This window comes from Erpetoichthys calabaricus, chromosome 1, assembly GCF_900747795.2.
Source record: "Erpetoichthys calabaricus chromosome 1, fErpCal1.3, whole genome shotgun sequence".
Classification (NCBI taxonomy): domain Eukaryota; kingdom Metazoa; phylum Chordata; class Cladistia; order Polypteriformes; family Polypteridae; genus Erpetoichthys; species Erpetoichthys calabaricus.
Genome location: NC_041394.2, coordinates 237,987,750 through 238,000,706, shown reverse-complemented (window position 1 = coordinate 238,000,706; position 12,957 = coordinate 237,987,750). Strand labels below are relative to the sequence as shown.

The 12,957-nt window shown below is 38.4% G+C and overlaps 1 protein-coding gene across 1 annotated transcript in view; it reads left to right on the top strand.

Moving 5' to 3' along the window:
- The window catches only part of znf800a (zinc finger protein 800a), a 125,589-nt gene that overhangs the window by 62,384 nt on the left and 50,248 nt on the right, over positions 1-12,957 (top strand).

Sequence of the window (12,957 nt, the reverse complement as noted above, 5' to 3'; positions counted from 1 at the left end):
GAAAAGAGCAGTATCAGATCGGGAGTGAATGTGGAAAAAAAACAAAACACTATCCTTTACAAGTACCATAAATTTACACCGGTGGTTATAGACTCAAATCAAATGTATTTTTTAATTCTATAATAGTATCAATAAGAGCAGCTCACTGCTCAAAACAGTAATTCTGGGAAGCGCCTGGAATCAAACCTGTGACCTGCGCCTGGAATCAAACCTGTTCTTACTGCTGCATTACCCAAGCTATTGTGTCAGCGTTGTCCCCTTTTGTATATTTGTACTTTTTGTGAAAGTGTTTATTTGATATTTGGACTTCAGTCTTCACACACTATAGGCCTACACTTCTTCATGTCAAAATTTTGTCATTAGTCCTATGACATGAAAAACTTTTCTGTTTTAGGTAATGTGTTCAACATTTCTTGCCTCACATTTCCTGTTATCCTATGTTTACATAGATCGTTGTAGACATGGAATACACGTGGAATGCATGTGTTCCAAATAACAATATATTTTTTATCCTATACAACTCCAGGCATCTCACACACCAGATAAACAGGCTTGAGCTGGGAGAACTTTTTGCCCGAGTTGAGCTGCGGCAGTGGGGGGGATGGGATAGCAGTCTGCTTGCTGTTCGTGCTGATCGACACCATTGTAAAACAAAAGACGCTAATGGAGAGGTGGAAAGGAATTTAAGGTGCCCTGGGATTATGAGTTTTTTCTTAGGCTTCAGGGCATCTAGTGTTATAAGTACAACAGATTGCAGATCTGCCTGGTGTAACAAAGAAAACAATCACAAGACAAATGACCCAGTTTGAGATATGGTAACAGTTTAGACACTTTAACACTGAAAGCCCATACCAGTCCCAACTAATATTTTGAACTGAATATTTCACCTCTGTTTTACAAGTGTAAAGTTAGGTGCATATTTGCAGGTACTTTTTCATACATACTCTGTCATACTCTGCTTTGCTTCAAAAAAGGACCGTTATTTAAAAAATCTGTTGCATTGCATATAAGCAGGCAAGCAGCAAGTTGAGATAACCACCATATTACAAAACACATTTTCACGTGCTCAGCTTGCACCCTAGTAATACTTGACTTTGTCAGTGGTAAATAATAATAATAATACATTTTATTTATATAGCGCCTTTCCCATGCTCAAGGCACTTACAGAATAAATAAAGAACGGCAGAATATACAGTATATAGCATTGTACAAACCAGATAAATAAACATTGAAGATTAAGACAGTAAATTCTGAAAAAAAAAACAGACAACATAATTAATGGTCTCGCACACACATACAGGTTACATGAGCATCTTGACAGAGAAGTAAACTGAGAGAAAGGTAATAAAGTCAAGTAGAGCTAAAAGCCTTCCTGAACAGATGAGTTTTGAGTTGTTTTTTAAAAGAATTCATGGAGTCAGCTGACCTGATTAATTTTGGTAGGTCATTCCAGAGTCTGGGCGCTATACAGCTGAAGGCCCTGTCACCCATGGAGTGTAGATTAGTGACGGGCACAACAAGATTACCAGAATCAGAGGACCTTAGTGGGCGGGCAGGCACATAGTGATGGAGAAGGTCACTGATGTAGTTTGGCGCAAGGTTATTTAAAGCTTTGTAGGTTATTAGTAGGATTTTATATTCGATTCTGTAGGACACAGGGAGCCAGTGAAGGCGGAGCAGGATGGGTGTGATGTGCTCGCTGCTGCTGGCTCGAGTAAGGACTCTTGCAGCTGAGTTTTGAATAAGCTGGAGCTGTGATATAAGATTAGAAGGGGCACCTGCCAGTAGGGAATTACAATAATCGATGCGGGATGTGATAAAAGCATGGACAAGTTTCTCAGCATTAGAGAAGGAGAGGAAGGAGCGAACACGGGATATGTTACTGAGGTGAAAGTAAGAAAGTTTCTTAATGTGATTTATGTGGGCGGAATAAGTGAGGGAGGAGTCAAAAATGACACCAAGATTTTTTACAGTAGAGGCAGGTCTGATGAGATCACTGCCAAGATGGACTGGGAAGGAGCTCATTTTATTAAGTTGCATTTTAGTCCCAATTTGCAGGAGTTCAGTTTTATTGCAATTTAATTTTAAAGAGTTCTGCTCCATCCAGGTTTTAATTTCACTAAGGCAGGTTGTGAGCTGAGAAAGCTCTGATGAAGTTCCACTTTTAACATTGAAGTAGAGCTGAGTATCATCTGCATAAAAATGATAACCCAATCCATAACTACGGATAATATGGCCAAGGGGAAGCATATAAATACAGAAAAGCAGAGGACCGAGGACAGAGCCCTGAGGGACTCCTTGTGTGACTGGCGCTGAGCTGGATCTACTGTTGCCAAGACTAACAAACTCTTGCCTATCAGTCAGATAGGACTTGAACCACTGGAGGGCAGTGCCAGAGATACCCAGCATGTTCTCCATTCTGAACAGTAGGATGTCATGTCTGACAGTGTCAAATGCTGCACTGAGGTCTAACAGAATTAATATGCTGGTTTGTCCAGAGTCTGCTGCCATAAGCAAATCATTGGTTACCCGTAGCAGAGCAGTTTCACAGCTGTGCCGCGCCCTGAAACCAGACTGAAAGGGTTCCATCAAATTATTAGAGGTTAGGTAATTGGTGAGTTGGGAAGCTACAACACGCTCAAGAACTTTTGACAGGAAAGGTAAGTGGGAAATAGGCCGGAAATTGTTAAGATTGTCAGCATCAAGGCCAGACTTTTTTAACGTTGGGGTTACAGAAGCAATTTTAAAAGTGAGCGGCACAGAGCCAGTGTCAAGGGATGAGTTTATTATTGTTGTAACAGTCGGGATTATGGCATGAAGGCAGGATTTAAGTAGTGTGGTGGGGATGGGGTCCAGTACACAAGTAGTCGGCCTCATCTTATAAAGCAGGTCATTAACAAACGCAGATGTGACTGGTGAGAACTTAGAGAAGGAGCTAGATGGAGTGGGAAAACAGGGAGAGATATAAACAGATGATGTATTTATGTTGGTTGAATTATTTAAACCAGAAATTCACTCTAAAAGGGACACATACATCCTAAGTCGTTACATCGTTTTTACTTCACGCTCAGAACGCGTACACGCCCGCATCATGGCTGACACGCGTTCCCAGCGTTCATTTGATGCATCCTCTGAGCAGGAAATTAACGCGATGCGTACGCAAGTTGCAGTACCAGCAAAAAGTCGGGGGGCGCAGTGAGCTAAAAGTTGGAATGTGACGTCAGAGTCTCTGATTACTATGTACATGTGACAGAAAGCCGCTTTGTGGATCCTATGAGATCGATGTGTGTGCTTTGATGTTTGATGAATGGTTCGATGTGGTGAAGCAAAATGCAGACATACAAATGCATTTGTGGTGCTTTTATATTCAAGCATTGCATATTCCCGATCATAACGACACGATAAATTTTAAAAGTCTCACATATCGTCTTCTGTGCCGTCTTTTTTCTAGGGCTTCCTCGGGACCTGACAGCGGCGGCAGACAGCAATAGATCGCCACACAGAACACATTAAATGTATGATATTCCAACTCTCTGCACATTTAAAATCCTAAGATTTATACTTGATATCACTTTCATGATGAAATGCATTAGTATGTATGTTACATTTTACAGATAAATAATGAATACTGTTAATAATTACACACATGGGGGTGACAGTGGCAGAGCGGTAGCACTGCTGTCTTGCAGGGAGTCACGTTGCTGGTAATCTCTGCCTGGAGTTTACATGTTTTCCTTCTGGGTTTCCACAGTGTGCTCCGGTTTCCTTCCAAAGATATGCAGATTTGGTGATACTAAAATGATGCTAGTGTATGCGAGTGCTTGTATTCACCTTGCGATGAGCTGATGCCTGTCCAGGGATTGCTTCAGCCTCGTGCTCAATGCTTGCTGGAATGGACAAATCCCTAGATTGATGGATTTAATCATTAAACATCCTTTTCAGAGATATTGCGGTATGGTGTCATCGGAATTTATTGGGTGTTTCATGCAATTCACAACACAGCGAAGCCAAACCTGTTCTCACTGTGATGATATCTCGCACTGCCACCTGGTGGATTCCTCCAGATGCGCGCGCAAGTATAAATAGTAAAAACGCTTGCGTAGCAGGAACATCCGCTGCAGCATGTGTTGCGTCGCATGAAGTATAAACCCGGCCTAAGTCCTCATCTGTCAATTTCACTCATTCCTCACTCTGTGTTGAATAAAAACAGCACCCTTCATAGTTTTCTTTTGTGTGAAGCACGCAGTGTACATGTGTCAGCTTTGGAGAAAATTGCATTACTGGACATTTTGTTTTCATTATAAATTTGTATTTTTTGTTTAGCCAAAAAAAAAGCTTCATAGTTACAGTAATTGAATATTCAATGTACAGTAAATACATTATCCTGGTGACCTTTGAGTCTTAACATTATTGGAGGAATTCAAATACATAGTCATTTTACTTTGTTAGTAACAGGATAATAAAATATCAAATAATGAAATACAAATGTGTGATTTTTATAGTGTTAAATTTTAATAAGGAGACATTATATGAACAGCAGACGTATGTACATGTATTTTTATCTGTGGTCAGGGTGGTAATGAATCAACTGCTTTGTCTTTTTTTTATATGAAAAACATCACGCAGAGAGAGAGACAGAGAGGGAGAGTGTGAGCAGTGTTTATTGATATGCAAATACAAATGCCATCAAGACATTTAAGGTGTTAAACACAACAAATACAGTACAGTTAAGACCTAAATATGGGTAAAGGAAATATAAAACAAAAATGGCTTCTTTAATGTACAGCTATTCATAAAATATTTTTTAGGGTGGGGGGACTATTTCCCTCGCTATTATTTATTGTTAGTATTGTAACAAAATAGATCAGGTTCTGGACTATGTATATATAGATGTCTATATGGTGCTAATCTTCAATTCAATTCAGTTTTATTTGTCATTCAGCAGAACATCCAAGATGTGCTGCAGAACGAAAATACGATGCACAAGACATTAATAAAAACACATAGTTAAAATCAGCCTACAATAAAATACTAAAATGCTTCATTTAAAAGACGAACGGCAGTAGGAAAAAAACTGTTTTTAAATCTGGTAGTTCTACATTTCAGGCTGCGGTACCTTCTGCTTGAGGGCATGAGGGAAAAGAGTTCCGAGGCAGGATAAGTAGGGTCTCTAGAAATCCGCACAGCTCTGGCCAGACAGCGTTGTTTTGCCAAATCTTGTACATTTGGCAACGGGGCTCCAATGATCCTCTCTGCAGCCCTCACCACTTTCCTCAGTGCTTTCCAGTCCGAAGCGCTGCAGCTCTCCTGCCACAGAGAGCTGCTGCTGGTTAGCACGCTCTCTATGGTCCCTCTGTAAAAAGTGGTGAGGACTGACTTACTGAGATGGGCCCTCTTTAGCCTCCGCAGAAAGATCAAGCGCTGGTGAGCTTTCTTGATGACGGAGGAGGTGTGCAGGGACCAGGTGAGGTTGTTCGTCACATTAACTCCCAGGAACTTAGTAGACTGCACAATTTCCACAGCAGTGTTCTTAATGTAGACCGGGATGTGTATCAGCTGTTTCTTCCTGAAGTCGATCACCAGTTCTTTTGTTTTTTCGACATTCAGTATCAGATTGTTTTTATCACACCATTCCACAAATGACTTCACCTCCTCTCTATAATCCCCCTCCCCGTCACCTCGAATGAGACCCACCACTGTTGTGTCGTCCGCATACTTAATAATTTGGTTTGTGCTGAACCTGGCACAACAATCGTGGGTCATGAGCGTGAAGAGGAGGGGACTTAGAACACACCCCTGTGGAGAACCTGTGCTCAAGGAGATGGTATCTGATTTATTCTTTCCTACCCGTACGTACTGTGGCCTATCCATATATAAGGAAACAGTTCTTAAGGTGTATTAAGAATATAATGAGAAATACTGAATATTTCATTGTGTGAAAATTTTGACCCAGTTATCAATTTATATCTATATTTCCCAGCCCCAATATGATTTTACCAAAACAACAATTTACATATTCAGGCTTAAATTGGGACAAGACCCCTGAAATGACATTTGAATATTTTTTTCAAGTTACAAAAGTCAACTAGTTGTCTATCCATCTATCCACTCAATTTTGTAATCTGCTTCAAGGACACACTGAGCTAGTGTCCATCACCATAGCACAGGGTGCAAGGTGGGAATCAACTTTGGATTGCACTCGGGTCCGCGGCAATCTTTCCTGTTAGATCTCCTCCATTATTAATATATGAACATAGACTTTGTTAGGGAGTCTCATCTGCTGGGTTCTGCTGGCTTTGTAATAAAAACATTAAAGGGTCATTGCAGTTTAAGCTTGCTGAAAAGGTATGACTTTGTTTTTTTCTTGGTGGCATCTTGGGTTAGTTTTGTTACCTGATGATGAAGCTGGGAGGTCATAAATTACTCTTTCTCCCACACTGACCCACCTTCCTCCCTAACCTCATTAGCAGTTTGCTTAAAGTTTTTTTATTCTGAGCTCCCGGTGGGCATTGATGCAAATGTTGATGTAAATTCATTGTTAAACCAAGTCCCATCATCTTTTGGCCCACTCCTCACTCTACATTTTGTTTGTCTGATTTTAACACTGATCTTAATTTAACTGATTTGTCATGTTTTCTCCATCCTTAAGTCGGGTAATTCTCAATTTGCAGTCATGTATTGATAATGGTTTTCATTTTATGAATTTTTCCTTTGTTAGTTTCAGAAGCCTCATTGGTCTAATCTAGCTTATTGAACTACAAATTTAATGACTTGGTGTTGAACCTTTCACTTCTCACATTCTGTGCTCTGAAGTGGAAATTCAATATTTCTGTTCTGAAAAACAAATGTTTTTGCAAACATCTTGCTGTCAAGTTAGGAGTTTCTACAGTAGTGTTCAGTTTTGGCTCTATGGGTAATGCTGGTGCTGTTTCAAAGAAAATTAAAAAAATTTTGTAAGGGATTTACTATCTGTTTTTCCTCATATTTGGCACACATTAAACTTCAAACAATAAAGGATCTTCAATCTAAGCTCTTATCCTTGGAAAGAGTACACCCTCTTGTGGTCAACAATAATTATTAACTTTTCATTTCTAATACTAAAACCAAGCCTAATAGCCTTTTATTTCATTGAGATAAATTTATAACCAAGATGTATGTTTAACACAATGAGGAAGGTGAATAATATAGCCTTCCTACTTTGGAACAACTAACTGCTTTGCATCATAATGATGCAGTCTGAAATCACATGGTGCAAGAAATCTTTTTTATTTATTTATTTATTTATTTTTATTACAAAATATGAAGTTTTCAAATTGCCTCTCTCATCTTTGCAGTATTTCTTATCTATAAATCATGCCTGTTTTAAATGCAAATTTGAGACTTGTGTCTTCCTTTTACAACTGAGCAAATGCAGGATTTGTAGAATTTAGTGTACTCTGTATAGGTAGAGATTCAGTACTGTTGGTAGAGGTTGAAGGTACAGAGCAAACAGGTTCAGATGTAAGCACTGAGTGACTTTCAAAAGTTTGTCTACTTTCCTGGCAGGAGACTATTATCCATATTTGCTACTAAAGTCAGGTTTATTCTCTAGGCTATCATTAGAACATTCTTCAATAGCCACAAGACCCTCTCTTTGAGCAATATTCTTAGTGCTTCATGGGTCATTGTTGATAAATCTTGTGGATCTGAGGGAAAAGGATATGCCACTTGCCTGTTACAGTCATGGTGAAGTGTCTGAAATTGTGTTTTGTACAGTGCATCCAGAAAGTATTCACAGCGCATCACTTTTTCCACATTTTGTTATGTTACAGCCTTATTCCAAAATGGATTAAATTCATTTTTTTCCTCAGAATTCTGCACACAACACCCCATAATGACAACGTGAAAAAAGTTTACTTGAGGTTTTTGCAAATTTATTAAAAATAAAAAAACTGAGAAATCACATGTACATAAGTATTCACAGCCTTTGCTCAATACTTTGTCAATGCACCTTTGGCAGCAATTACAGCCTCAAGTCTTTTTGAATATGATGCCACAAGCTTGGCACACCTATCCTTGGCCAGTTTCAGCCATTCCTCTTTGCAGCACCTCTCAGGCTCCATCAGGTTGGATGGGAAGCGTCAGTGCACAGCCATTTTAAGATCTCTCCAGAGATGTTCAATCGGATTCAAGTCTGGGCTCTGGCTGGGCCACTCAAGGATATTCACAGAGTTGCCCTGAAGCCACTCCTTTGATATCTTGTCTGTGTGCTTAGGGTCGTCCTGCTGAAAGATGAACCGTCGCCCCAGTCTGAGGTCAAGAGCGCTCTGGAGCAGGTTTTCATCCAGGATGTCTCTGTACATTGCTGCAGTCATCTTTCCCTTTATCCTAACTAGTCTCCCAGTTCCTGTCGCTGAAAAACATCCCCACAGCATGGTGCTGCCACCACCATGCTTCACTGTAGGGATGGTGCCAGGTTTCCTCCAAACGTGACGCCTGACATTCACGCCAAAGAGTTCAGTCTTTGACTCATCAGACCAGAGAATTTTCTTTCTCATGGTCTGAGTCTCCTTCAGGTGCCTTTTGGCAAACTTCAGGCAGGCTGCCATGTGCCTTTTACTAAGGAGTGGCTTCCGTTTGGCCATTCTACCATACAGGCCTGATTGGTGGATTGCTGCAGAGATGGTTGTCCTTCTGGAAGGTTCTCCCCTCTCCACAGAGGACCTCTGGAGCTCTGACAGAGTGACCATCGGGTTCTTGGTCACCTCCCTGACTAAGGCCCTTCTCCTCCGATCGCTCAGTTTAGATGGCCGGCCAGCTCTAGGAAGAGTCCTGGTGGTTTCGAACTTCTTCCACTTACGGATGATGGAGGCCACTGTGCTCATTGGAACCTTCAAAGCAGCAGAAATTAAGCTGCAGAAACATCTCAAGGATGATCAGGGGAAACAGGATGCACCTGAGCTCAATTTCGAGCTTCATGGCAAAGGCTGTGAATACTTATGTACATGTGCTTTCTCAATTTTTTTATTTTTAATAAATTTGCAAAAATCTCAAGTAAACTTTTTTCACGTTGTCATTATGGGGTGTTGTGTGTAAAATTCTGAGGAAAAAAATGAATTTAATCCATTTTGGAATAAGGCTGTAACATAACAAAATGTGGAAAAAGTGATGCGCTGTGAATACTTTCCGGATGCACTGTATGTACACCCCTCACATTTTTGTAAATATTTTATTATATCTTTTCATGGGACAACACTGAAGATATGACACTTTGATACAATGTAAAGTAGTCAGTGTACAGCTTGTATAACAGTGTAAATTTGCTGTCCCCTCAAAATAACTCAACACACAGCCATTAATGTCTAAACTGCAGGCAACAAAATTGAGTACGCCCCTCGCACACACATCTGTGTGTTTCTTACAAAATTTCAGTCGCTTATTTTTGTTTATAATGCAAGTTTATATGGCAAAGAAAAACTTCCAGTAGTTAAATTAAATTGAAATTTCAAATCTGACTTTCAGTCACCTGATCATGGTCAACTTTTGTATCTAATGATAAGTAATGATCATAAAAAATACAGTATTTATCTGTATTTATATAATGGTAGCAATTGCATATGTAATAGTGCTGATATGTGTTAAGATATCATTTCCAGTTATCTGATTAAGGAGTAATTCTAAATCTGTGTGTTTCTTACCCTAACAGTGACAATATAAAATTTCAATTATTTTTCTCTTTATATAATGCAACTTCACATGAAAAACTACTATACAAAATTTCAGTTAATTGTTTACTTAAACATTGTACCAGTTTATTTGAAAAATTTAGAAATGTGTTCAAGTGAAGTACTACTTCCAGTTGATATATGTTGCCCGAGACTAGAACTAAAGTTAATTTCCAAGTAAGATCAGAAATTATATAGAAATACAAACTAATACAAAAAAAATAAATACAAGTAAAAAAGAGTAAATAAAAAAATTAAAAAATAAGCTATTTTAACGTTGATATGTGGAACAACAACTAGTCTGTATAAAAAGCTTCTCTTTTATCAAATTCATTTACTTTTTATTTAGTAGAATAATGTCCAATTGCATAAAGAAAAAAAACACTGGCATACATTTTTTGAAAATAAAAATATTTAAGATATATTTTCAATAAGATAATTGAAGTTTTAATTTACAGTTCATATTTATTGCTTCTGGTAGCATACAATTTGGCAGTGTTCAATTAACATCTTGTTCAAGCACAATTTTGCATGAGGTTTGAGGCAGTATGCATTACCTAAAATATACTTGCCATTTTTGCCAGGATTTAAATGGATAAAATACTAAATATTCACTCTGGAATGAGGGGAATTCACAAAATAGACAGTGTCACAAATTGCACAATTGGATAGTCCCAACAAGAAAGTCAAAACTCAATCCATTGGAACGAAAATAAATTGTACAGGGAAATGAAGGATACCTGTGTGGAATCAAGGACAGGGACACACTCATAGTGGTGCTCACACACCTGTTTCATTCACCTTGAATTCGCAGCAGAGGATTAGGCTAAGACATCAAACAGAGGCAAACAGAGAACAGTTTTCAGAGCTACCCAGCATCTGGCTCTCAGCATCTGACCCATTATATACTGAAGCAGAAAAGAAGGAAGCCCTTATTAAGGCCTATAATTAGAGAGGGGCGACTCAAGTCTTCATTTTAGTAATAGTGACTTGTAACTTGCTTGACAGTGTTTAAAAAAATACTTTGACTTGATTATTGATGTCTTGAGTCAGACTTGAGATATATTACTTGCAAAGTCTCATATTATAGCAGCACAATTTTTATTTTTCAGACTTCATATTTTTTTAATTTACATTTCGTTAATATACTCTTAGCACTGCATATCCTTCATAAGTCATCAGAACAAATCAGCGTGTTGGAGTGCAACAGCAATGGAGAAACCTAAGCACTGGGTATTATCAGTTTTTAATATTTTCAGTTTGCTGCCGACTGTACTACTAAGAATGGAATGTTAGTCTGTAAGATCTGAAGGTCAAAAATTAACATCTTCAAACTTTGTCGTTTCAAGAGTCATAAAGATAGGACCGCTTGCTAGAAAGTAGACTCCTGATACTGTGATGGATGTGTCATTATTCAAAGTAAATTATCACTTCACCCACAGAACCCAGACACTTTCTCCTCAGCTGCATGTGCTGATCCTGACTTGCCCTGCCCCTCTGTAACCCAGATCCATACTCTACTGCACCAATCATGCTTCCCATTGCTCACATGGGTACAAGTGGCAGAGGCACTCACTACTTCTCTTCCCATCTTTGTGAAATTTTGATCCAAGTGAGGATTTGTCCAATTTTAAATCAAAACAAAGGGATACCTCAGAGAAAAGCACCATACTGTAAGTGCTTCAACATACAGTATGTTCTGTAAGTGCCGTGCAAGGCTACTGGTGATTGACCAACGTCATAACCCCCTTCAGTCACAGCTCATGAATGTTAGATTTGTTTAGAGGGGCTGACACGTTACAGTATGGAACCAGAGTTGCATGAATTAGTTAATGTCATGATGGCTTAAACAAGAGGATTAGTGTAAACTAAATAATATCAGTGGTAAGATTGCTTTAACATTTTAACTCATTGGCTGCATGCTAGCTTAGAGAGATGCACTGACCCTTGTACTGTTTCATTGCAACTTTGGTTTGTTTCATGGGAGATTAGAAAAGTTTGCTTGCTAAAAAAAAAATACTACGCAGGCTAAACAGTGCAGTTGGCATGTCATTACATTTTTCCAGTGTTTGGTGTATTGCAGTGATCATGCACAAACCTTTTGGTGGTTTTAAAGGGGATAAGGTGCACTTTAGGACACTGGATTTGCTACATTTTAATCCTGGGCACAAATTTGTTTTTTTTTTTCGCTGTTTTTTTTCCCATTTCATTGGAAATTTCCGTGCAATGTCAGAGGCATTATAATAGTCATAACTATTTATCTATATTGATTATGTCAGATTATTGGAAAAGAGACAACACCCTCTTTACTGCATGCATAGTTTATATTCCTATTATAACACATCTTCACAAGACAGAAGAGCAAGTAAAGCAATTCCTGTCTAGTAAATACCAAACATACTGGAAAACGTTTGCATGATAGCACATAACTTAAATGGTATGCACGGACACTTTGTTTTAATGCTGCCTAATTTTTTTTTTTTTGTTTTATATGCAGAATGGGCATGATGCTATAGAACACTATCAATTTATGAGTCTATACTATGAACACCATTACTATACTATGAACATCGTTTTTTGTTGCACCCATTTGCCCTGCGCTTTACAAAATTATTTCAAAATATTATGCAATTATGCCACAGAAAGTTTCTGTTACTATGAAATTTCGAAAATTTATCTACGACTATTTTCATGTCCAAACATTCTTTGCGTGGCTGTCATTAATGGAAAGAAACCGCAAACTCCTCAACAGCTATACTGCTTAATTTGAACAAGTACTTTTGTAATCTGAGCACTTTGCCCCTCCCTGTCATGTGGCATTTCTTGCATGACAGTTTAGTAACAGGTGATTTGTTAACTTGCATTCAGAGTTGGGTAACCTTTTTTTAAGAGTGGAAGTACTAACTTTACCAACATGCAGTAACCAGCTGATTCTTATAGCACAGGTAGAGCAGACTAATTACTAGAATCAGCTGATGTAGTGGTTTTTCTTATGGTGTTGAATATTTTTTTCTGTGTCATTCCATTATATTGCACATCATTTTTTTTTATTGATTGGAATGTTGTGATTTATTTGGCTGTGGTGTTAATACAAATGTATGGTGTTAATTTCTTGGGCATTGCTGCATTGGAAATATGTTTAATAAGAAAAATGTTGGCTTTTAAAAACTTATTTCTCACAAATGTATATTGAGAATATTAAACTTGATGCTTTTGTCCTCCAGATAGCTTTTTTTTAAAATTCCAAGTGCAA